General features: G+C 40.5%; 1 protein-coding gene and 1 pseudogene across 1 annotated transcript in view; both read right to left on the bottom strand.

Moving 5' to 3' along the window:
- ZNRF1 (zinc and ring finger 1) overlaps window positions 1–24,474 on the bottom strand; it is a 101,091-nt gene that overhangs the window by 55,432 nt on the left and 21,185 nt on the right. The window lies entirely within an intron of this gene.
- Window positions 11,717–12,123, bottom strand: LOC136141440 (transmembrane protein 203-like; annotated as a pseudogene).

The following is a 24,474-nucleotide window of genomic DNA, read 5'->3' as shown; positions in this document are numbered from 1 at the left end:
GAAAGAAGTAAGTCCCCAGGAGATCATTTGAGGGAGAGTTAGTTCATTTATTTCAGGGGATTTAATTTCCATACTACTTAGAGCAGATAATAGTATGCATTTGTATTGGATCATCTAAGGAAATGTAATTGCCAACCACACCAAAAGATCTAAGAATAATATTTTCACTAGATATTCTACAGCCATGAATCCTGAATACTAAATTAGCAAAAGACTTCTTGTGTTAATGTCAAAGTGATTTTTAGAAAGAAAACAATACAAGGGGATAAAAAAATAATTCATCTGTGGATTAAAAGAGCTTGTGGGACAGCAAAGCAGAACCTATGGGAAATTTAAAATGCATATACTAGAACAGGCAAACCTATACAGGAAGTATTGATAGACTGCCTAATTCTGGGAGACTTGGGTTGGGGGAGGGGGGGCGGAGAGAAGATGTGGAGGGTGCAGAGCTTGTTTCTGGGATAAATTGATGGTGATGATGGTTGCACACCCTGAATACACTAAAAAGAATTGTATACTTTAAATGCATGAATTATATGTGAATTGTGTCTCAATAAAGTTGTGGAAAATGCTGGACTTCCCTGGTAGCACAGTGGTTAAGAATCCGCCTGCCAATGCAGGGGACACAGGTTTGAGTCCTGGTCCGGGAAGATCCCACATGCCGCGGAGCAACTAAGCCCATGCACCACAACTACCGAGCCTGTGGTCTAGAGCCTGAAAAGAACTACTACTTCACAACTACTGAAGCCCGCGTGGCTAGAGCCCATGCTCTGCAACAAGAGAAACCACTGCAATGAGAAGCCTGCGCACGCAACAAAGAGTAGCCCCCGCTCGCCGCAACTAGAGAAAGCCCACGCGCAGCAACGAAGACCCAACACAGCCAAAAATTTAAAAATTTATATTAAAATGTTGTGGGAAATGAATATACGAGAAAATGATAATAACGTAAAATCATTATTGAGAGGGTCCAACTCAAAAACCTAGGAAAGAACTACAGAGCAAACCCAAATAGAGGGAAAGGGAGGACAAACTGGCCCAAAACACAGCACCCAGCAGAAAATGACCATGGTGTTTAGGCATCGAAAAGGTTAACGGTGGCAGAGAAACACGGAAGCTAAGCTTCTGAGGACAAGGCCAAACACCGTACCATAAATGGACCAATGAGGAGCCTCCCATCTCGGGGACAGTTGAGAAAAATGCTACCATCACACCCCCCATCCCCGATGCCATTTACATGCTAGAATTTGACCCTGTCAGCATGCCGCCTCCATGGCCTCAAGTTAACTGCTCTTTCCAAATTAGCCTTGGGATGGGGCCCAGGTCATCTCTCTGGACCCTGCGGTGAGGAAAGCCAGGCATTTAAGTTTTCTGAGCTCTAACGGATGAAAGCAGGCTCTCATGCGGTTGGAACTCCAACATCCATCCCTGAGGGCAAAGAAGGGTCAGAAAGGACCTTCTCTAACCCAGTGAAAAGCACCTACAAAGCCACAGCAACAATCACTTTCGGTGGTGAAACTTTAAGAATGTTCTCTTTAAAATCCCTCTGCGGTCAGGAACAAATCAAGGATGCCCACCATAACTGCTTCCATTTAGGGGTGTATGAGACAGCTGAGCCAGTGTAGTATTGCAGGCTGAACTGTGTCCCTCCTAATTCCTATGTTGAAGTCTTGACACCCAGTAACCCAGAATGTGACTATTTGGAGATAGGGCAGTTAAGGAGGTAATTAAGGTTAAATTAGGTCATTAGGGTGGGCCCTAATCCTATATGACTAGTGTCCTTATAAGAGGTGGAGATTAGGATACACACACAGAGGGAAGACAGCCATCTACAAGCCAAGGAGAGAGGTTCAGAAGAAATCGACCCTGACGACACCTTGATTTTGAATTTCCAGCCTCTAGAACTGTGAGAAAATAAATTTCTGCTGTGTAAGCCGCTCAGTTTGTGGTATCTTGTTATGGCAGTCCTAGCAAACGAACACAACAAGAAAAAGACGCAAAAGATATAAGGACCAGAAAGGAAGAAACGCAAGTGTGATATGATTATCTGCATTAGGAAAGGCAGGAGAATCTAGAAACTGCTAGAACTAATACAAGCTCAGTAAAATTGCCAGACGTGAGATCTACACACAAGAAAGTCAACAGGACCCCTCTTAATATGCCAACAACAATTAGAAAACAAACAGGTATGTTCATTAACTGTCCCTCACTGTGCAGACAGATGAAAAAGTTGAGATATATTTGTTCACATATCAAGGGAACACTACAAAGTAATTAAAATAAATGGGCTGGATCTGCACAAATACATCTCAAAAACACAAGTCTGAATTAAAAACCAAAAAAGCCAAGTTACAAAGAAACAGATACTTTCTATTCATTTTTAATACACACACAAAATCATGGAGATGCATATAAGTACAGAACAGATAAATCCACAGCAAGGGTGTTTATGTTAAACATTTCATCTTGGTGATAGGAACATAGATGTTTGCCATATTATTTTCTGTACTATCCTGTATTTTTGAAAGGCTTCATTTTTTTTTGGATAAAAATAAAAACCTCTTGAGGTCCAGAAAAATGCAAACATTAAATTCTAAGGGGCTCATGATGTTTTAAAAAGTCCCACAACACGGTTCTCTACTATCTGTACACACATGCTTTTTCAGGGGACTTTAACCTCACTCCCATACTACTACTACCCCAGCAGGAAGGTAAAACCAGCAAAGAAAGCGATTTAATTTCCAAGACATTTATTTTCAAGTCAGAATAAAAACCAACTTTAGGTAGTGCCCTTTTCTCAGGGCTGTGATCCACTATAATCTGAAAGGTGTCAGGGATAAATATACCACATCCTCCACCTGGGAGTAATCAGGGAGATCATTAAAGAGAAGATTCAGCCTAGTCAAAAGAGCAACGCAGGATTATAGGCACCAGGTGCAATACGGTTCACATTCAAAGTCAAGTTAGGACCACGATAGGGATCCCTTGGATAAAGCCAGTGATTGATAATGTCATGGAATCTTTATTGCTAGGTTAAAAAAGAAATCTTAGATCCAGTAAAAACCTGCACTGGCCCCACCTATGCTTATTAGCAGTAACCTTCCCCACTCATCCATCCCCTCTCTATGCCTAGGATAATGACTCAAGCTTCCACTTCCCAGCCTTTTCCTAAGGGGAAAAAACAGTCAAGAATACCTAATAAAAAACTGTAGTGCAAAGGGCAGGGAGAGTTCATGTGTTTAATTTTAGTCAGTTACCAGGTTTTTCTTGAGCCCTGGCCAGAGTTATTCTGGTTCTGGCATGGGGAATCTATTTTGCATGGGTGTGGGTTAGATTAAAAACAAAGAAATAAAACTCTCACAACAGGCACTCAAAGAACATGTCCCTAACTGAATCCATGAGGTCACCAGACAAGCACTGACCACTGATCCAACCAGGACACCTGCCAGGAGGTCCTGGTAAAGACGAGGGTTTCCCACAACACAGAAAGGGACAGGGGAGGCAGCTAACAGAATCACCGTCTCAAATCCTCTGCCACTGCCTCCTTCAGATGGAAGTATTAAGCGATGTTGGAGAGAAAAAAAAAAACCCCACTTTCAAGAGACCCATGGATGAAAGAGAACCATGTTAAGCTCCCCTGGAAGAATAAAATATTAAATAACAGATGAGGTGCTTAAAATATTATGTTACTCCATTTATAAGTGTGTCACTATTGGTTCATTTGTTATATATACAGACCTTTTTTTCCAAGGGAAAGCAGAATGTCCATTAAACAATTTGATCCTTGTAAAATCAATGGCAGCAAAGTGAGTCAACAGGACGAGGACGCCTGTCCTTTACCCAGCAAGGTTAATAGCTAAACCACTGCAAAAGACTTCCAAGGATTAAATTCTGAAAGCGTAAGCTCCATGAGGGCAAGAACCGTGTTTTGTCCATTTCTGCACATCTAGTAGGGCCTAAAATGATACCCTGCATATAGTCAAATGCTCAATAAACAGTAGCTGGGTTTAAGCAAATCCAGCCCAAAGAGGCCTAGTGAAAGAGAAGGAAGATAAGAACTACAGTCTGGAAGGCGGCCTGTTCAAAAGAAATACACATTTAAAATGTTAAAAGATGAACAGCCATCCTTTGCAGGCCAGAGATAAAATGTTCCTCTAAGTAAAACTGAGGAAGGGAAGTACCAGAGTTTCCTCTGGTAAGCTTCTGAAAAGATAAAAGAATGTCTGGTTTGAGAGATAATGTGTTACAGGCTTAAGCAAGAACAGGTGAAAAAAATCTGATAAAACCATGAAGCTGCTGGTAACTCAACGAAGAGGGAACCAGCCTTGGCCAGGCTGCTTCACAACTCATGGCTACAAAGGTGGCTTTAAAATATGGAAGGCTCAAAAAGAACAGGGAAGATAAAGGCATTATCCTCAACTCGTTCTTTATTGTACATGGTCTCTTACTCCTATTATGTATTTATGGAGTGCCAACTACTGGTGAGCCATCGAGGTTAAGAGAAACACCCCAGTCATCGCTACTCAGGAGTTGGCCTTGCCTTGTGTTCTCATTAGCTGTTCAACCCGCTATATGCCTAACCTGGAGAGAGGCCGGTACATCAAGTGTCTCTCAGGAACCGTTTATTATAACCTCTCAAAGAGCAGAGTCAGTTTCAGTTGCTCTCTGAGAAGTCACAAAGACTCCTGAATGAAAAACATCAGGATTCAAAAACAGATAACCATTTTGTAGAAATTGACAAGCTGACTGTAAAAATTTAGATGGAAATATAAGGACCTAGTATAGCTAAAAAGATTTTGAAAAAGAACAAATTCGAAGAACATACACTACCAGATTTCAAAACTTAACTATAAAGCTGTAAGTAACCAAGATAATGATAGTCATATAAATCAGTGGAACAGAATTGAGTCCAGAAATAATCCTTTACATTTATGGCCAGTTGACTTTGCCAAGTGAATTCAGTGGGGAGAAAGAATGGTCTTTTCAACAAATGGGGCTAAAAAAGGAGCTGAGACCCTTACCTCATACCGTACCCCAATATTAACTTAAAATGGAATAGAAACATATGTAAGAACTAAAACTATAAAACTTCTAGATGAAATCACAGGAGAAAATCTCCGTGATCTTTGGATTAGACAAAGATCTTTTTACACATGACAACAAAAGCATGATCAATAAAAGAAAACTATTGGGGGCTTCCCTGGTGGTGCAGTGGTTGAGAATCTGCCTGCTAATGCAGGGGACATGGGTTCGAGCCCTGGTCTGGGAGGATCCCACATGCCGCGGAGCGGCTAGGCCCGTGAGCCACAACTACTGAGCCTGCGCGTCTGGAGCCTGTGCTCCAAACAAGAGAGGCCACGACAATGAGAGGCCCACGCACCGCGATGAAGAGTGGCCCCTGCTTGCCACAACTAGAGAAAGCCCTCACACAGAAATGAAGACGCAACATAGCAAAAATAAATAAATAAACTCCTACCCCCAACATCTTAAAAAAAAAAAGAGAACCATTGATAAACTGGACTCAATCAAAATTTAAAATATTTGCTCTTTAAAAAACACCATATAAGAAAATGAAAAGACAAGCCATATATTGGGAGAAAATATTCTCAAATCACATATCCAGAATACATAGGGAACTTTTAAAACTCAGTAAGACAACAGCCAACCTGGTAAAAAACAAATGGGCAAAGGTATGAGTAGACATTTCACCAAAAAAGATATATGAATTGCTATTAGGCACACGAGAAGAGGCTCAACATCATTAGTCATTGGGGAAATGCAAATAAAAAACCACAATAAGATACCACTACCCACCTACTAGAATAGCTATAAATTCATAAGACTGACAATACCAGGTGTTTTGAGGATGTGAGAAAATTGGAACCCCTATCCACTGCTGAAATGTACAACCACTTTGGAAAAGTCTGTTTCTTAAAAGGTTAAACAAAGACCTGCCATGTGGAAACACATATCCACATAAAAACTTACACATGAATGTTCACAGCAGCATAATTCATATTTGCCTTAAACTAAAAACAGTCTAATTGTCTACCACCTGGTGAATGGACAGACAAAATGCAGTAAGTTCATACAATGGAAAACTATTTAGCATTAAAAAACATGGAGGAACCTAAAAGAAGGAAGCCAAATGCAAAAGACTTCATATTGTATGATTTCATTTATAAGAAATTCCCAGAAAACACAAATCCAGGACAGCAGATCAGTGGGACTGAGCAGGGACTGACTACAAACAGATATAATGTAACTTCTGGGGGGATGGAAGTGTTACAAAATTGGATTTTAGTGATAGTTGTACAACTCTGTAAGTGAAAATCTTTTGGGATACTTTCTAGTAGAAATGGAGTTTTCAGGCAGAGAACTAAGAAAGGGATTTCTCTATAACAGTGCTCTTCCAACTTTAGCAAGTGTAAGAATCACCTGGAAAACCTGTTAAAACCCAGACACACCAGATATCCTCCCATCCCAGATATGGATTCAGAAGGTCTGGGATGGGGTCCATGACTTTGCATTTCTAAGAAGTTCCCAGAATACTCAGTAAAAATAGATTCCAAAGTCCCACCAGAGATCTATTACACAGCCTCTTCAGGAGAGGAGGGCCTGGGAATCCACACCTCTTACAGGGAGAGTCACCCCCAGTATCCATCCACAGGGGATTGGTTCCAGGACACCCTCACCCCCCACCCCTGCAACGGAAACCAAAATCCATGGATGCTCAAGACCCTTACATAAGATGCATAAAACCTACATACATCCTCCCATACGCTTTAAATCATCTCTAGATTACTTACAATACCTAATACAATGTAAACACTATGTAAATATTCAATAGTTACCAGTGAGTGGCAAACTCCAGTTTTGCTTTTTGGAACTTTCTGGAATTTTTTCCATGGCTGAATCCATGCATTGGGGGGCCTGCGGACAGAGAGGGCCAACTGTATAGGGAGAATCCCATGCTGAATCTCACGGTTCAGCACTTCATGAACTACAACACTCTCATATACAATTAATTCCAGTAGTTTCAAGAGTAAAACTTGTGTGTTCCTATTTTGAAAATGATAAAGTAAATGTCCTCTATTTTAAATGGTTCAAAATCAGAAGGGGTTCTGCCTTAGGCCTTTCTAAATAAAGTAATGTGCAGAGAAGTAAATTGTATTTATTCAAGGCATTCTAAATATGCCTCCACATTTAAAAAAAAAATTTCTCCTTTAAAAATGTTTAGGCCACTTTTCAGGCTGAATCTAATTTTAAATCTGTTCAGATGCAAGATCACGTGTCTTTCTGAATTCTTAACAGGGATGTGCAATTGTCTGATCCATAGGATCACAATTCTGACTACCACAGAAAACCCTCAGCAGCAGTGGTGCCATTTTTAATGGTTCAACTCAGTAACTACTGGAGTCTAATGCTCTGCTATCACAGAAGACAGACACAGAAGACCAAGTTCGTACCGGGAATTCACCATACTTTTTAGTATCGTAAAAAACAACAGTACTAAACATCAGCGTGTGCGGGAACAGACGGGGGAAATTTTTACAGAGGTAGGACTGTGTTCTAGAAAAAAATGAAACCGCGCTTAAATTATTTTCAATTTCTCTGATCACTTTGGTTCAAAGGAGAGGGAGTGGTCTCGCACATCGTATGCCATGTTGCAGGAGCCAGAAAGAGCCAGGCTGAGTGCTTAGAAGAGCACACACGGGACTTCCCTAAGAGCACCTCACCTCGCCGTTTCTTCAGATTCTGACTGAAATGGCCTGGGGTGGGGCTCAAGCTCTCCAGAGGAAGGATTCAATGATAAATTATATTTCTAAAGACAGTCACAACAATAATGTCCATCCCACAGGCTTCTCTGCAATGGCCCCTCTCCTAGCCCAGATTCCTGTTTAGACCCACAGAATGTGGAGGAAATGACAGCAAGTAACTTCTGAGGCTGGACCCTAAGAGAACATCAGCTCTGCTTTCACTGCTTGGAATGCTTGCTCTTGGAATCCAGCTCCCACTTTACGAAACCCAAGCTAAACAAGTGGCGAGAAAGCTACTTGGAGAGGGAGAGATCCTTGCCTCCTAGCCACGCCCACCAAGGTCCCTGTCGTGTGAGTGAAGCCATCTTAGATGTTCCACCCCCAGTCACCATCAGCTACAATCTCATGAAATGCCCCCCCTGTGGCCACACAGAGACGAACCAGCCAGCTGAGCCCTGCCTCAATCCCTGAGACACAGAATTATGAGCAAATATAAAATGGCTGTGTTCTAAAGCCATTAAGTTTTGGGGTAGGTTTTGTTACCTAATAATAGAGTATAAAAATAGGTTTCAAGTCTGCTCTCAAACATTTTTCTAGGTAAATGGTGTGCAGACTGTAGTTAACATGAATGGACTTGGTCTCTATACACCTCAGGGGTGGGAGGAGTCTGAAATCTAGCTACCGGGGAAAGAAAATAAGTGTTCATAAGCCAGACCCAATCTGCTTCATAGACTTTTTCACATCTGTCGGCAAAAGATTTTGTTGCTTCCCAAATTGTATATTAAAAAATCAAGTTACATGAATGTTTTATGTTTTTCTAAAGGCCAAATCAGACACAGGACTGCCACTGCACACCAACCTATCAATGTGATTCCACTCATATTAAGAGTTTACTGAAACAGAAGGAACAAAAGACCCTAAAGACATAGCTTTCTACAGTATCATCCAGTCTGCTCTTCCCTCTGTATACCAGCACCCCTGTCAATTTTACAATAGGGAAGAGAATTTAAACCCAATCACATCTAAGATGCGACCCATCACAAAGGCTGCACGAGCAGATGCTGAGTCAGGCAGATTCAAATTCTGGCTTTGTTGTTTCCCGTCTATAAGATGGGAAGTTTGGCACTGAATGAGCACTCAAGAAATGTCAAGTTCATGTTTACCTTCTCTCTTCCCTCCCAAATCAATGCAACTGAACCTATAAAGTATTGCATAGCCCAAGGATTTTCTTGAACATCTAAGCAAACACGATAAAGAAACTGAATCACATATGGCTCAGTTCATAGTGCTCAGGGGAATTAAACGTAAGTATCCAGGTACACTGAATAAATCTTACTGATCCAAGTACCATACAGGTATTACTATCCTTTCAAGGGTTTATAATTTCAACATCTGAGAAAGAAAATTAATGAAGTTACTTCCATATTTGTGGACAGGTTGTCCAAAAATTTTTAAATGACAGAGCAGATAACTTAGCTGCCAGAGAACAGGCCATCCTTGTCTAGAGATAGATCCTTAAAAGGAGAAGTGCAGAGATGAGCTCTGAGCCTAAAGCAGCTATGCAAGTCTTAATGATCCCAACTCAAAACTGAGAGCTGGCTAGTGAACACTTCAGTGCTGGGAAGTAACAAGTCCTTGAGTTTATGGCTTGAGAGAGAGGAAGGCTTTGGTTGAAACAGGACAAATAGTCTTCATATTCAGAAGGATGCTAACAGGTAGAGGAGCTTAGTTCTGCTAGGGTTTAGGAGACCAAAGATTCCCAATATGATCCCTGATTCTTATATGAGGTAGTAAGTTGAATCTTCTCTAACTGGCATCAAATTGATACTGGCAGCCTCCTACTAATTATAGCCCAGTCTTCACCTGTCTCTGTTATACTGAAATTTCCTCACCCTTATAGTCACCTGAACCACAGAACCAGAAAAATAAGACTATATGTGCTTTCAGGTCTCAACTTAATAAGATTTGCTCAAATCTTATAATGTCTGTTCTATGAACTGTGAAATCTCAATTTTATTATTTAGGGACTACTCACTCACCCTCCTCTCAGGTATAGTAGTTGAACTTGAGGCAGCAGTGAAGGACTTAGAAATCTTCTACTGAAGGCAAATAAATGGAAGAATACTGTTGCAAGGTTCTTAGCCTAGCCATGAAGTAGTATAAGACTAACTGAAGATACACTATGGTAAGTTAAAAATGTATAATGTAAAACCTATAGCAACCCCTAAAAAAAAAATAAGCCAAAGAGGTAAAAAGCTAACAAGCTCATAGTGGAGATAAAATGGAATAAATCCTCTTAGTCCAAATGAAGTCAAGCAAAGAGGATAAAAAGAAACAAAGAACAGAGACAGAAAACAAGCAAGACGGTCAACTTAAACCCAATCATACTGATAACTGCATTAAATGCAAACATTCCAGTTAAAAGGCAAAGAGAGTCTGGATAAAAGCAACACAAAATTGTATGTTTTCTCTAAGAAACCCATTTTAAACAAGAAGATACAGATAGATTAAAAGTAAAAGGATAGAAAAAGATAACCATGTGAACACTAATCAAAAGAAAGCTGGAGTGGCTACAATTATTGCTGGAGATTTTAACACTCGGCCCTCTATCATTGATAAAACAAGCAGACAGAAAATCAGTATAGTTCCAGAAGACCTGAAAAACACCATCAACCAAATTGACCTAACTGACATTGATAGAAGATCTACTCAAGAACAGCAGAAAACACATTCTTTTCAAATGCATGTTGAACGTTCAGCAAACTAAAACATATTGAGCCACAAAACAAATCTCAAAAAAATTTAAGAGGATTCAAGTCATACAAAGTATGTTCTCTGATCACAACAGAATTAAACTAATAACCAATACCAGAAAGTTATCTGGAAAATCCCTAAATATCTGGCAATTAAATATGATACTTCTAATAACCTATAAGTTATAGGGGAAAAAAATCACAAAAAATTAGAAAATATATTGAAATGAATGAAAATAAAAGCACAATATATCAAAATTTATAGGATTCATAATATTTTTAAACAGCTAAATAAAATAGTGGGTTTTTTTGTTTGTTTTCAGCAAAACATTCTCTTATTTTATTTTTATCTCAGCAAATATTCTCATTTGGCACCTGACCGGCATCAAACCAAAGCCCTTAGGCCAAAAGGCGTGGCCTGAGACCATCTGCAAACTTCCCATGTGTAGGTCTCAATGGCTATGCGCGTCAGAGAACCTGTTCCACTCTCTGGTCCCTTAGGGCGGCCTAAAGGTCTCAGGTGCACTATGCCGGCCACGAGGTAGTGGAAAAGTCGTGACACTGCAATCTGATGGCATAGGAAGACAAGCAGCGCGTTGAAAGCAAGTTCTTTTCTCAGGCGACAGATATCCAGATAGAGTCCCGATCATGCTTATTCAACATACTCCGGTCTGCCTGGGCTGGAATGAAGAAAGAGCCATCCTCCCCAGTTGCACTGGGGAGGAGACACAAGTGGGCTTACACTTTTTAGAGCTCAAGCATCTAAGGAAGTCTTCTCTGGGTGGATGGGGCAGTAAGCTCTCAGGTGAGCACTGCTGGCCAGGGGAGATCCCGAGTCCAGCTTTGCAGCCTTTGCACAGTGGGTACTTTCCCAGGATCCATGAAGATACTCAGAGCCCATCAGGACATTTTACTTATATGCAGTTTCCAACTGTCAGAGGAGTTCAGGACTGTCTGGCCTTCTCCGGATCCTTCTCAGGATCTCAACTCAAGATTAGCTATTCAAAGCATGAAATAAGAGGGGATACATGTTAAGAATCAAGGCTGCTCTTTTTAGCCCTGCTGAGGGAACAATTTCAGAGATGACTGATAGAGAGAAAGCTGGGCACCCAGCAGGGCACAAGCTGGCTTTCAGACCCAGAATTCTCCTCTGGTGCAGCAGGACCTCAGCCTGGGGTCCCGCATTCTAGCTTATCTTCTGCGAGGCTAGTTGACCCGGCAGGCATGGATCATGAGCAGCTGCAGAAGAATGAAGACCGGAGACGTGATCAGGCCGAACCAGAGCTCCCGAGTCGCCTCCACCAGCTTCTGGCACAACATCTCGAAGACGAACTTCAGTCTATGAACCGTGAGGAACCAGAAAAGGCGGAGCACAGCCAGCCGCTTCTCTCCATCCTGAAAGAGGCGCACGGAGATGATAGTGGTGATGTAGGTGCTGAGCCCGTCAGCGGCTAAGAAGGGCATGAACACGTTCCACCAGGAGAGGCCGGGAGCCAGGCCGTCCACACGCAGGGCCAGCAGCACGGAGAACACCAGCAGGGCCAACAGTGCACGAAGATCTCGAAGGTAGCGAAGCCCAGCCACTGCACCAGCTCACGGAGCAAGAAAAGCATCGCGCCGGTTGAGCGCGGCCGATGGTCCCACCCGTCAGGCTGCGCCGCCACTTCCCAGGGGCCTCGCTGGCGCCTGCCACTGTCGCTGCCGCGGCCAGCGAGAGGCAGAAAGCGGCCCCGCCTGCCCCGGCCCTCGGCCCCAGTATGCAGCCGATCCCCCGGCCCCCGCCCGGTACCCAGCACTGGCCGCCAGCCAACGACCGCCTTGCTCGGATGCCATGCCCCGCCGGGCGCAGCCCAAGGGCCTAAAATAGTGTTTATAGGGGAATTCATGGCTTTAAATGCTTATTTTAGAAAAGAAGAAAGGTCTAAAATCAGTGATTTAAACTTCAAGCTTTAGAAGCTAGGAAAAGAAGAGCAAATTAAACTGAAAGAAGGAAGAAATAAAAAGCAGAAATCAACAAAATAGAAGAGAGAAAAACAATAGATTGAATCAATGAAACCAAAAGCTGGTTCACTGAAACAATTAATAAAATTGATAAATCTCAAGGCAGACTAATCAGAAAAAAGAGAAGACACAAATTTCCAAAGTCAGGAATGAAAGACGGGTCAACATTCTTACAGCCACTAAAAGTATAAAGAAATATGACAAACAACTTTTTGCTGATAAATTCAACAACTTAGATGAAATGGACAAATTACATGAAAAAGACAAACTACTAAAGCTTATTTGATAAGAAACAAATAAACTGAATAGCCCTATACCTGTTAAAGAAATTAAATTTTTAGTTAAACTTTTCTAAAAAGAAAATTCCAGGCCCAGAAGACTTTACTGGTGAATTCTATCAAACATTTAAGAAAAAAAAAATACTACACAACATCGTCCAGGAAATAGAAAAGAAACACTTCCCAAATCACTGTATGAGGCCAATATTACTGGTACCAAAACAAGACAAAAACATTACTTGAAAAGAAAATTACAAATACTCCTTATAAGCATAAAAGTAAAAATCCTTAGCAAAATTTTAACAAATTGAAATGAATAACATATAAAAAGCATAATATATCATGACCAATTGGATTCTTTTACTCTTAGAAAACAATGTTATCCATCATATTAACAGAATAAAGGAGAAAAATCTTATGATCATCACAACAGATGCAGAACAAGCATTTGACAAAACTCAACAGCCGCTGAAAATAACAACTCTCAGCAAACCAGAAATAGAAGGAAACTTTATGAAACAGTGAGCATCATACTTAATGATGGGAGACTGAATGCTTCCTCCTAAGGCTGGGAACAAGCCAAAGATGCCTGTCTCACTACTTCTATTCAACATTGTACTGTAGATCCTAGCCACTGCAATGAAGTAATAAAGCATACAGATTTGAAAAGAAGTAGTAAAGCTGTCTTGATTCGCAGATTATGTAGTTATGTGTGTAGAAAGTTCTATGGACTACACAAAAGCTACTAGAACCAGCAAGTTAACTTAGCAAGGCCATAAGATACAAAATCAACACACAAAAATCAATCATATTTATATGGCAATAAACTATAGGAAAATGAAGTTTTTTTAAAAAATATTTTCCTTATATATTTATGGCTGTGTTGGGTCTTCGTTGTTGTGCGTGGGCTTTCTCTAGTTGCAACGGGAGAGGGCTGCTCTTCGTTGCAGTGCGTGGGCTTCTCTTGCGGTGGCTTCTCTTGTGGAGCACGGGCTCCAGGCACGTGGGCTTCAGTAGTTGTGGCATGTGGGCTCAGTAGTTGTGGCTCACAGGCTCTAGAGCACAGGCTCAGCGCACAGGCTTACTTGCTCCGCAGCATGTGGGATCTTCCTGAACCAGGGCTCAAACCCGTGTCCCCTGCACTGGCTGGCAGATTCTTGATCACTGCGCCACCAGGGAAGTCCCGGAAAATGAAGTTTTTAAAAGTACCCTCAACAGATATGACACCAAAAGCACAGGCAACAAAAATAAAAACAGATAAATTAGACACATCAAGATTTAAAACCTCTGTGCATCAAAGGACACAACAGAGTGAAATAGCAACCTACGGAATGGGAGAAAATATTTGCAAATCATATATCTAATAGGGGTTAATATCCAGAATATATCAAGAACTTCTACAACTCAACAAAAAACAAATAGCCCAATTTAAAAATAGACAGAAGACTTGAACAGAATTTCTCCAGAGAAGATATACGGATAGTCAACAAGCACATGAAAATATGCTTAACATCACTAATCATTAGGGAAATACAAATTAAAACCACAATGACCTATCACCCTACACCTGTTAGGATGTCTATTATCCAAAAGACAAGACATAACAAATGCTAGTAAGGATGTGGATTAAAGAGAAGCCTCGTACATTGTCAGAGGGAATGTAAACTGGTACAGCCACTGTGGAAAACAGTATGGCAGTTTCTCAAAAAATTAAAAATAAAATTACCATATGGTCCAGCAATACCACTTCCTTGTATACATATAAAAGAACTGAAAACAAGGTCTCAAAGAGATATTTGCATATCCGTGTTCACAGCAGCATTATTCACAATAGTCAAAAGATGGGAGCAACGCAAGTGTCCATCGATGAATGAATGGTTAAACAAAATGTGATATGTGTGCAACAATATTAATCAGCCTTAAAATGGAAAGAAACTCTGGCACTTGCTATAAATGGATAAACTCTGAGGATATCAAGCTAAGTGAAAAAAGCCAGGTTACAGAAAGACAAACACCATATGATGTAGCAAAGACAAACACTTACATGAGGTAGCAAGAGTAGTCAAACGTATAGAAACAGAAGTACAGTGGTGGTTTCCAAGGGCTGGGGGAGGGAGAAATGGGGAGTTGTTGTTTAATGCGCACAGAGTTTCTGTTTTTCAAGATGAAAAAGTTCTGGAAATTGGTCACACAACAATAGGAATATACTTACCACTACTGAACTGAACCCTTAAAAGTGGTTAAGATGGTAAATTTTCTTATGTGTATGTTCACCACAATTAATTTTTAAAAATAATTTTAATGTGAAATTCTTAGAGATAAATGTTTAAAAATGTGTGCAAGACCTTTATTCTAAAACTGTAAAAGATTGCTGAGAGAGATTAAAGATCACTTAAATAAATGTAGAGAAAATCACTTTCATGGATTGGAGGTTGCGATATTAAAATTCATTCATAAATTTCACTCAATCCCAATCAAAATTCCTGTAGGCTTTTTTCCTAGAAACATATAAGCTGATTCTGAAATGTATATGGAAATTCAAAGGATTGAGAATACTCTAAACAATAATTTCAAAGAATAAGGTAGAGGATTTACAATATCAATATTTGATTTCAAGACTTACTATAACACCACAATAATCAAAAGAGTGTGGAATTGGCATAAGGACAGACATATAGAGCAGAACAGAATAGAGTCCAGAAGTAGACCCACAGATATATGGTGAATAGTTTCTCTTCTTTTCCTTATTCCTTTCTTTCTTATTTCAGTAACACTGGTTTATAACATATATAAGTTTCATGTGTACAACTTTATATTTCTACATCTGTATACACTATAGCATGCTCACCACCAAAAATTTAGTTGCCCTCTGTCACCATATAGTTGATCACTTTTACCAATTTTGCCCTTCCCCTCTCCTCTGCCTCTTCTTCTCTGGTAACCACTAATCTGTTCTCTGTATCTATGTGCTGGTCTTCCTTTGGTTTGTTCTTTTTTTTTTAATTTTTTTTATTTTTTGCGGTACGCAGGCCTCTCACTGTTGTGGTCTCTCTCGCTGCAAAGCACAGGCTCCGGACGCGCAGGCTCAGCGGCCATGGCTCACGGGCCCAGCTGCTCCGCGGCACGTGGGATCTTCCCAGACCAGGGCACGAACCCGTGTCCCCTGCATCGGCAGGTGGACTCTCAACCACTGCGCCACCAGGGAAGCCCCTGGTTTGTTCATTTTGTTTGTTTATTCTTCATATTCTACATATGAGTGAAATCATACAGTATTTGTCTTTCTCTGTCTGACATTTCACTTAGCATAATACTCTCAAGGTCCATCTATATTGTAGCAAATGGCAAGATTTCATCTTGTTTTATGGTTGAGTAGTATTCCATTGTGTATATACCACATCTTCTTTATCTGTAAATAGAGTTTTTACAAAGGTTCCATAATTCAATAGGGGAAAGCATAGTCTTTTCAACATTTGGTGCTGAAACAACTAGGGGGAAAAATGAACTATGAAAGCAAAGACAAGGCTTGTACAACAAAAACTACAAAACAGCTGAAAGAAATCAAGGATTTCTAAATCTAAAAAAATGGAAAGACATCCCATGTTCATACACTAGAAGACTTTAATGTTGTTAAGATGTCAATACTCCCCAAATTGATCTAGAGATTCAATGCAATCCCTATCAAAATCCCAAGTGCCTTTTTCACAGAAATGGATAAACTGATCCTAAAATTCAAAGGAAATTGAAAGCAACCTCAAAAAGCCAAAACAATCTTGAAAAAGAAGAACAAAGTTGAAGGACTCATACTTCCTGACTTCAAAATTAACTACAAAGCTATAGTAATCATAACAGTATTGGCATAAGGATAAACACATAGACCAAAGGAATAGAGTTGAGAGTATAGAAGTAAACCCAAATATCTATGGTTGATTGACAAGGGTACCAAGACCACTCAACTGAGAAAGAACAGTGTTTCCAATAAATGATGCTGGAACAACTGGATATCCCCATGCAAAAAAATGAAGATGGACCCCTACCGCACACTACAGACAAAAATTAACTCAAAAGGGATCAAACACATAAAACTCTTAGAAGTAAACCCAGGTGAATCTCTCTGACCTTAAATTAGACAACAATTTCTTAAAAGTACAAGAAACAAATGAAAAAAACAAATTAAGCTTCACCAAAATTTAAAACTTTTGTGCCTCAAAGGACACTATCAAGAAAATGAAAAGCCAACAGAATGGGTAAATTTTGGCAAATCATGTATCTGATAAGGGACTAGGATCCAAAATATATACAGAAAGCTTACAATTCAACAACAAAAAAACAAACAATCCAAATAAAAAATTGTCCAAGGACTTGAATAGACATTTCTCCAAAGAAGATATAAAAAGGGGCAACAAATGAGAAAACATGCCTGACGTTCTTAGGGAAATGCAAATCAAAACCACAATGCGATACCACTTCACAACCACAAGGATGGCAATTATCAAAGAAACACATAATAACAAGTACTGGAAAGGATGCAGAGAAATCAGAATCCTCATGCACTGTGGGTAGGAATATAATATGGTGGAGTTTCTTTGGAAAATAATCTGGAGTTTCTCAGAAAAGATCAAACATAGTAACCATATGACCCAGCAATTTCAATCCAAGGTATATGCACAGGTGAAATGAAAACATATGTCCACACAAAAACTTGTACTTGAATGTCCTTAGCAACATTGTTTTTAATGCCCCCAAAGTGGAAACAATGCAAATGTAAATCAACAGATGAATGGATAGATAAAATCCATTGGAATATACAATGGAATATCATTCAGCCATAAAAAGGAATGAACTACTAATATATGCTACAATATGAATGAACCTTGAAAACATTATGCTAAGTGAAAGAAATCAGACACAAAAAAACCACATATTGGGCTTCCCTGGTGGCGCAGTGGTTGAGAGTCCGCTTGCCGATGCAAGGGACACGGGTTCGTGCCCCGGTCCGGGAAGATCCCACGTGCCGCGGAGTGGCTGGGCCCGTGAGCCATGGCCGCTGAGCCTGCGCATCCAGAGCCTGTGCTCCGCAACGGGAGAGGCCACAGCGGTGAGAGGCCCGCGTATCGCAAATAAAAAACCAAACAAAAAAACAAGAAAACCACATATTACATGGTTCCATTTTTATAAAATGTGCAGGATAGGCAAATATATACAGGTAGAAAGTAGATTAGTAGTTGTCCAGGCCTGGGGTAAGATTGAGAGAAACAGTTACTGCTAATGGTTATGGGGTTTCTTTCTGGGGTAATGAAAAAGTTCTAAAATTTACTGTGGTGATAACTGCACAACTCTCTTAATACACTAAAAACCACTGGATTGTACATTTTAAATGGGTGATTGGTATGGCATATGAATTACATCTCAATACAGCAGTTAAATAAAAAAAAAGTCAAGGGAGAAATCGAGCTGGAGAGATGAATTTTGGAGTTATCAGCGTATGTACAGTACTTATAACATTAGCCTCAAAAACTTCTCCAGGGTTGCGCTATACAAAAGAATGAGAAGTGGTCCAAGGACTAAGCCTCTATGTCCTTCAGCATTAGAGGTAGAACGATAAGGAGAAATCAGCAAAGGAGATAACATCAGTGAGAGAGGCAGGAAGAAAACCAGGTAAGCGTGGTATCCCGGAAGCAAGTGAACAAAGTGTTTCAAGGAGACCAACTTGTCAAATGATTCTGGCTTCCCCAAACTGAGAACTGGGAAGGGACTACTGATTTAGCAACATGAAGGTTCTCGGTGACCTCGAGAAGAGCAGTTCTGATAGAAAAGTGAGGGCAAATACTTGATTACAGTGGGATCAAGGAGATTGGAAGGAGAAAAATCAGAGAATCAAGAAAAGAGAATTCTTAAGGAGTCTGCTCAAGAAGGAAGTAGAGAAATAGGTTGGTATCTGGAGGAAAAGTAGAATCAAGAGAATCTATGGTTGCTGTTTTCAAGATGAAAGAAACACCAACAGTTTTATGCTGATAGGAATGTGCCACTAGAGAAGTAACTTTTAAGAGAGAGGGCAGGAAGGCTGGAGCAACACTCTTGACTCAGCAAAGAGGAACGAAACCTAGTGCGCAAGTGGAGGCCTTGGGCTTTGCTGGGAGCATGGACAGCAAAGACCTACTAAATACAGGAAAGGGGAAATAGCACAGAGGCAATTAGGTGCATAGATACGGCGGTGAGCGCCAATAATGTTTTCTCGATTAAACAGGAAGTAAGGTCATCAGCAAAGGCTGAGAAGGGACTTTTGAGAAGAGAGGAGAAGGTCTGGAACAGTCCTCTAGGAGGGCAGGAGAATTAATAAACTGTAGAAATACAGCAGGATTCCCAGGCAGCACTAAGGGTCTCCTTGAGGTTAGTGATCGTGAATCAACAGTGAGGCCAGGGAATTCCCTAGCGGTCCACTGGTTGGGACTCCCCGCTCTCACTGCTGAGGGCCCAGGTTCGATCACGAGTTGTGGACTAGGATCCCACAAGCTGTGCGGCACAGCCAAAAAAAAAAAACAACCAGCGAGGCCAGAGAACATGTTCAGAGTTCCCTCCAGCCAAGGAGAACACCCACAGAGCACGCAGAGATTTGGATTCGACCGGAGTTGTGGTTTGGCCAAGCAAGTGTGACAAAGCAAAAGAGGGCAAGGGGACTGATAGTGTACTAGAAGAGGCAGTGATTATAATGACTGACTTGGGACTTAATATTATTTAAGGAGAAGAGTAAGGGCATGAGGGGGTGAGGGATGGAGAAGGAAATAGGATCAATGGACTATAGGACCTGTTGAGAGGACTGATGTTATGACAAAAAGCAGAAAAATGCAGTCACGGGTGGCAACTCTCACAGTTGACATGGTAAAGAAATGTGTTTTATTTCTCCATCATTTTATGAAAACACAAAGAATGCTATAGGCATTGGTAGTACTTGGTAGGAAGCACACAGGGTGGAAAAAGCCTCCCATAATTTAATTTCTGATAGCCAAACTGACTGCAATCTAATGACAATATGAGATACCATGTATTAGAGTCACATCACTTTCTACCTAATTAGGCTTGTTCCCTAACTGCTGGGGCTCAGTTTTCTCATCTGTTAAATGGGGATGATAACCATAACCACTTCCACAGGTTGAGGATTGAAAGAGTTAATATATGAGAAGTTTTTACAACTCTGCCCAGCACTTAGCAAGCAATAAATAAACGTCTGCTATTGCTAATACTGCTATAACATACTACCGTTGAAGACTGTGCATGTTTCTTATTTTTAAAAGCTGCAATAACCAACAAAAACAGACTGTTATAAAAGCAACAGTCTCAGTAGGGAAGAGTTCAAAGACTCAAGTATTAAGCCCGGCTCAGGCTCAAGTCATTACAGAATTCTTCCAAGTACTTTTCCCACTCTGCTCCAAGTTTCTCCACTTTCTGGGGACATGGGAGAAACAACACGTGCCATTCAAAAGGGCTGTGAGCTCACAGGAACTCTACAAACATTAACTTTGCTGTTGGATAATGGGTTCAACTTCATCCGAAACTCAATTTCTAGGTTCTGTGCCAGCTCCTTTACTTCCTGCCCACATGGGTGGCCTTGATAGCCACATGGAATAGCAACATCTTAAAACAAAACAAAAAAAACACACACACACGAAAAAACCACCTTAGGAAAGGGTGCTTTTTCTTATTTAGGAACATTTCACATGTCCATTTAGAAACAGACCAGACTTCTTTTACAGTTCAAATGAGATGCCTGCTTGGTTACTTGTCATTTTCTTACTCCATAGGTCACTGGAGGAGGGAGGAGAGTCAGACATTCGCCTGCCGGTCACCTGACAGAGACTCCTCTGTGGGATGTAATCCCAGACATTGTCCGGGTCCCAGTGGATTGTTACAGGTCCAACCAGCATGCTGCCTGTTTGAAGCACCCCGAGGAAGCAAAAGCACCCATTGAGTGCAGAGCCCTAAGATTAGCTGCCTTGTACAGGCCTGGCTTGAAATGTCTCCACCCCTGCCTCCCACCTGTTGTTTTCTTTTAGGGCGGCTCAGATTGTGGATCCAAGGTAAAATTTTCTTATGCTCTAAGTCTAGCTGTTGGCAGAAGCAATCATCCCATCAGAAGTAAAAATGGGAAGAAGCAGTGAACTCTGGAACGAGTTGGACATACTCAGATCGTCTCAGGATTGAGGCTGAAGGAGAGAAGAACAGGGGCCCTATGAATCCTATTGCCTGGTGTTATATATTTACCAAATATTCTCTGCATTTGGGGCTGAGCTCTGGGCTCTTTCTATTCTATAATTTAATTGCTCTACTGAGAACAAACTAAATTAACAGAAGGGGCTATGTGATCTTTCCCTGCGGCATTCTTATAACAACTTACAGAGAAGTGTGACCAAATGAAAGATATGGTCTCTCTACCAAAGAGGTAAAAGGGTGAAAGCATTTTGGGGGCAAACTTCTTGGGCATCAACCTATTACATCATGAGTTCACCCAAACAGGCACAATGGCTGGGAGGTGGGCGGGGGGGATTTGCTCTGAATAGGTCCCTCCTCACAGGTACAAATTTCTGGAGATAACAACAGAAACAAAAACAAAATAAAATATGCACATGGAATGACATGGAACAATGAAGAAAACATTAAATAAAAGACAGAGGTTGTGAAACGAGATACGCAGAATGTGATTTCTACTGTTTTAAACATATCTACTAGTCCGCGGGGGCAAAAATCTGGAGAAATACATACCAAAGGAATTATGGGGAATTTTTGCTTTCTATCAATATATCAATGTTTGGAATCTTTACAATGAATATTCTGATTATTTCTGTGATCAGGAAAAAAAAACCAGGAAGAATCCATGCTTCCAGATTTGCTTGAAAAACAAAAAACTGCTAATCTGGAAACCACAAAGGTCTGTTAACTTCTCTATTTCTGCAGAGCATCTATTAGTTCGTCCTTTCCAACTTTTCACCTGCTATAGGACATTTTTCTCTTTCACAGTTTCTTCTTTTTTCTTCTACAAATGTTGCCTCTGAATTCCTTCTAAATCCTTCCCAGTTGTCTTATAAGCCATCTTTTTCTTTTGGATTAATTTCTTCCAGAAAGTCAACTCCAACCTAGCTTTGCCAACCCTACAAATTCCACCAGGATGAACTAATAAGTAATGGATACTTTCTCATAAAAATTACCTTTATCTTCACCTCTAGAATTAACTTCCTTTTTCATGTGTATCTTCAATGAACAACTTTTATTTGGGTACCTACACTATACCATGAGCCATGAATACTCCAGGTAGAATTAGAAAAAAAAAAAAAAAAACTTCCTCAACTACCATATTTGGTTCATAATGGTGGTACTCTGCAATCAACGAGAACAATGTCCCTTCTCAGAATAGCAAACTCCAAACCTCAAATCCCTAACAAAGAACAGTAAACAGGTTTAGTCTCGCATGCCAACTTCAGCTAGTTAGTCTGACTTGGGGACCCAAGTACTGTGTTGAGAAGGATTCTGAGTCCGTGTAGAGCTCCATAATAAAGAGTGAAGTACGTTTTTTTTAGCAGTTGTTTCTCACAGGCAAAGAACAAGGTTGGGGTCACTGGCTCTTCCTTCTCTTCACAACCTGTTGGGGCCAGGATGGTATGACCCACATTGTTCTTATTTTTGGTCTATCTTGAGTTCAGTCGCTGTGAAATGTTGCTAAATTTGAAGAAGGTGTGGGTGTGTATATGTTGGGGGAGGGGGGGTTGGAGGAAAAAGGTACCTCTTTTCTTCTCTTGAGAATCTTTAACTGTTCTACTGCAACTCAAAGGAGAATGAGATGGCAATTTAAGGGGGTGGAGAAAGATGATTTCACTACAAGGAATTTCCAACCTGAGTCAAATTTCAAGTAATAAGACCTTGGGCTGGTTATCTCCAGTCACTCATGAACCCATCGTCCCTATTCTCAGTTTAGTCACAATTGCATAAAATCAATAGACCCATGCAGTAATTTTTCTCCATGTTCCCCAAAGTTTATTCAACATCAGGTTCATTCACCTCTCTACTTACCCTCTTTCCGTGGTATCAAACTACAGGTAAGACAAGTAGGCTTGGGTTTACCATTTCATCCCGGAAATCATTCTCAGAATGCAATACCCTCTCCGAATTCTTCCCACATATAGACAGTACAGAATGGTGATAACTCTAAAGAAAGCCTTCTAGTTTCTGGTTATCAATAGGTTCACTTGATCTATTTTCTGAAACTACACATTTACCAATTCTCTGTCTACTGTGAGAATACTATGGAAGACTTCAGAACAGCACAGTCCGATAGAACTTTCTGCAATGATGGAAATGTTCTGTATCTGTGCTGTCCAATTACAGAAGTCACTAGCAATTTGTGGCTACTGAGCACTTGAAATATGGCTAGTGTGACTCAAAGGAAGTTTTACATTTTAATTAATTGTAAGTTAAATAACCACAGGTGGCCAGTGGCTACTATACTGCATAGTGCTACTATACAAGACAGAAGAAAGAGAATAAACCCAGGCTCCCTGGAAAATGGAAAGCTCTGAAAGTTTATCCTGGAACTTCCCTCTGCATATCCTGAGTACAGAGGAAGAGTTAAGTCTTCTGTTGCCATAGAAACAGATCCTTGCCACAGCTGTGAGCCCCCAAGAGGTACAGTGCTCAAAGATTTCCCTATATGACTCAGGAGCTGCTCTTCCTCTGGGAATAGAGAACAAAATGACGATGGGCTTACAGCATCCTGCTTCCCTGTTCATAGTGCTTCTTTGCTCCACAGTGTAATGCCAGTGATAGGGCTTTACGGGATTTCTGAGCAGAAAGAGAACAGAAAGCAGCTAGCCAACCGCACTTACTGTCCCAAAGAGAAAAACAAACCATGAAGGTAAGGTGACTTACTCATTTAAAATTCTTTTTACACAATTGAAGGTAAAAAGTAAACAACCCACAAGGAATTTAAAATGTAGTTCAATGAAACATAAAACTCAATGAACAGGTTAAAAAACAGGTGAAGAAAGAATTACTGTACTGAAAGGTAGAGATAGGAAATTACCAAGAGTGCAGCATACAGAAATAAAGAATTAGAAAATATGGAACTGTTTAAGAAACATGAAGGATAGAAAAAAAAGGTCCCATACATGACTTCTAAGATTCCCAAAAGGAAAGATGGGAGAGAATAAAACAAAGGCAAAATTTGAAGGGATACATGGTTGAGAATTTCTCAGATTCTTTGAAAGACATGAACTCTCAGATTCAGGGACAAATAGTAAGCAAGAAAAATAAAAATAAATCAAACCCTGAACACACAACACAACAGTAAATTTGCATAATACCATGAACAAAGCAAAGATTATAGGGACTTCCCTGGTGGTCCAGCAGTTAAGACTCCACACTCCCAATGCAGGGGGCCGCGTTAGATCCCTGGTCAGGGAACTAGATCCTTCATGCCACAATAAAGAGCCTGCATGTCGCAACTAAAGATTCTGCATGCCTCAACTAAAGATCCCACATGCCACAACTAAAGATCCCACAAGCCACAACAAAGATCCCGCACTCAGCAATGAAGATCCCACATGCTGCAACTAAGACCTGGCGCAGCCAAATAAAAAATAAATAATTTTTAAAAAAAAGAAGAACAAAAGATTATAAAGCAGCTAACAGAAAAAAACAAAT

Source organism: Phocoena phocoena, chromosome 20, assembly GCF_963924675.1.
Source record: "Phocoena phocoena chromosome 20, mPhoPho1.1, whole genome shotgun sequence".
Lineage (NCBI taxonomy): Eukaryota > Metazoa > Chordata > Mammalia > Artiodactyla > Phocoenidae > Phocoena > Phocoena phocoena.
Note: the sequence above shows the minus strand (reverse complement) of the source record. Positions and strands in the feature narration are given on the sequence as shown.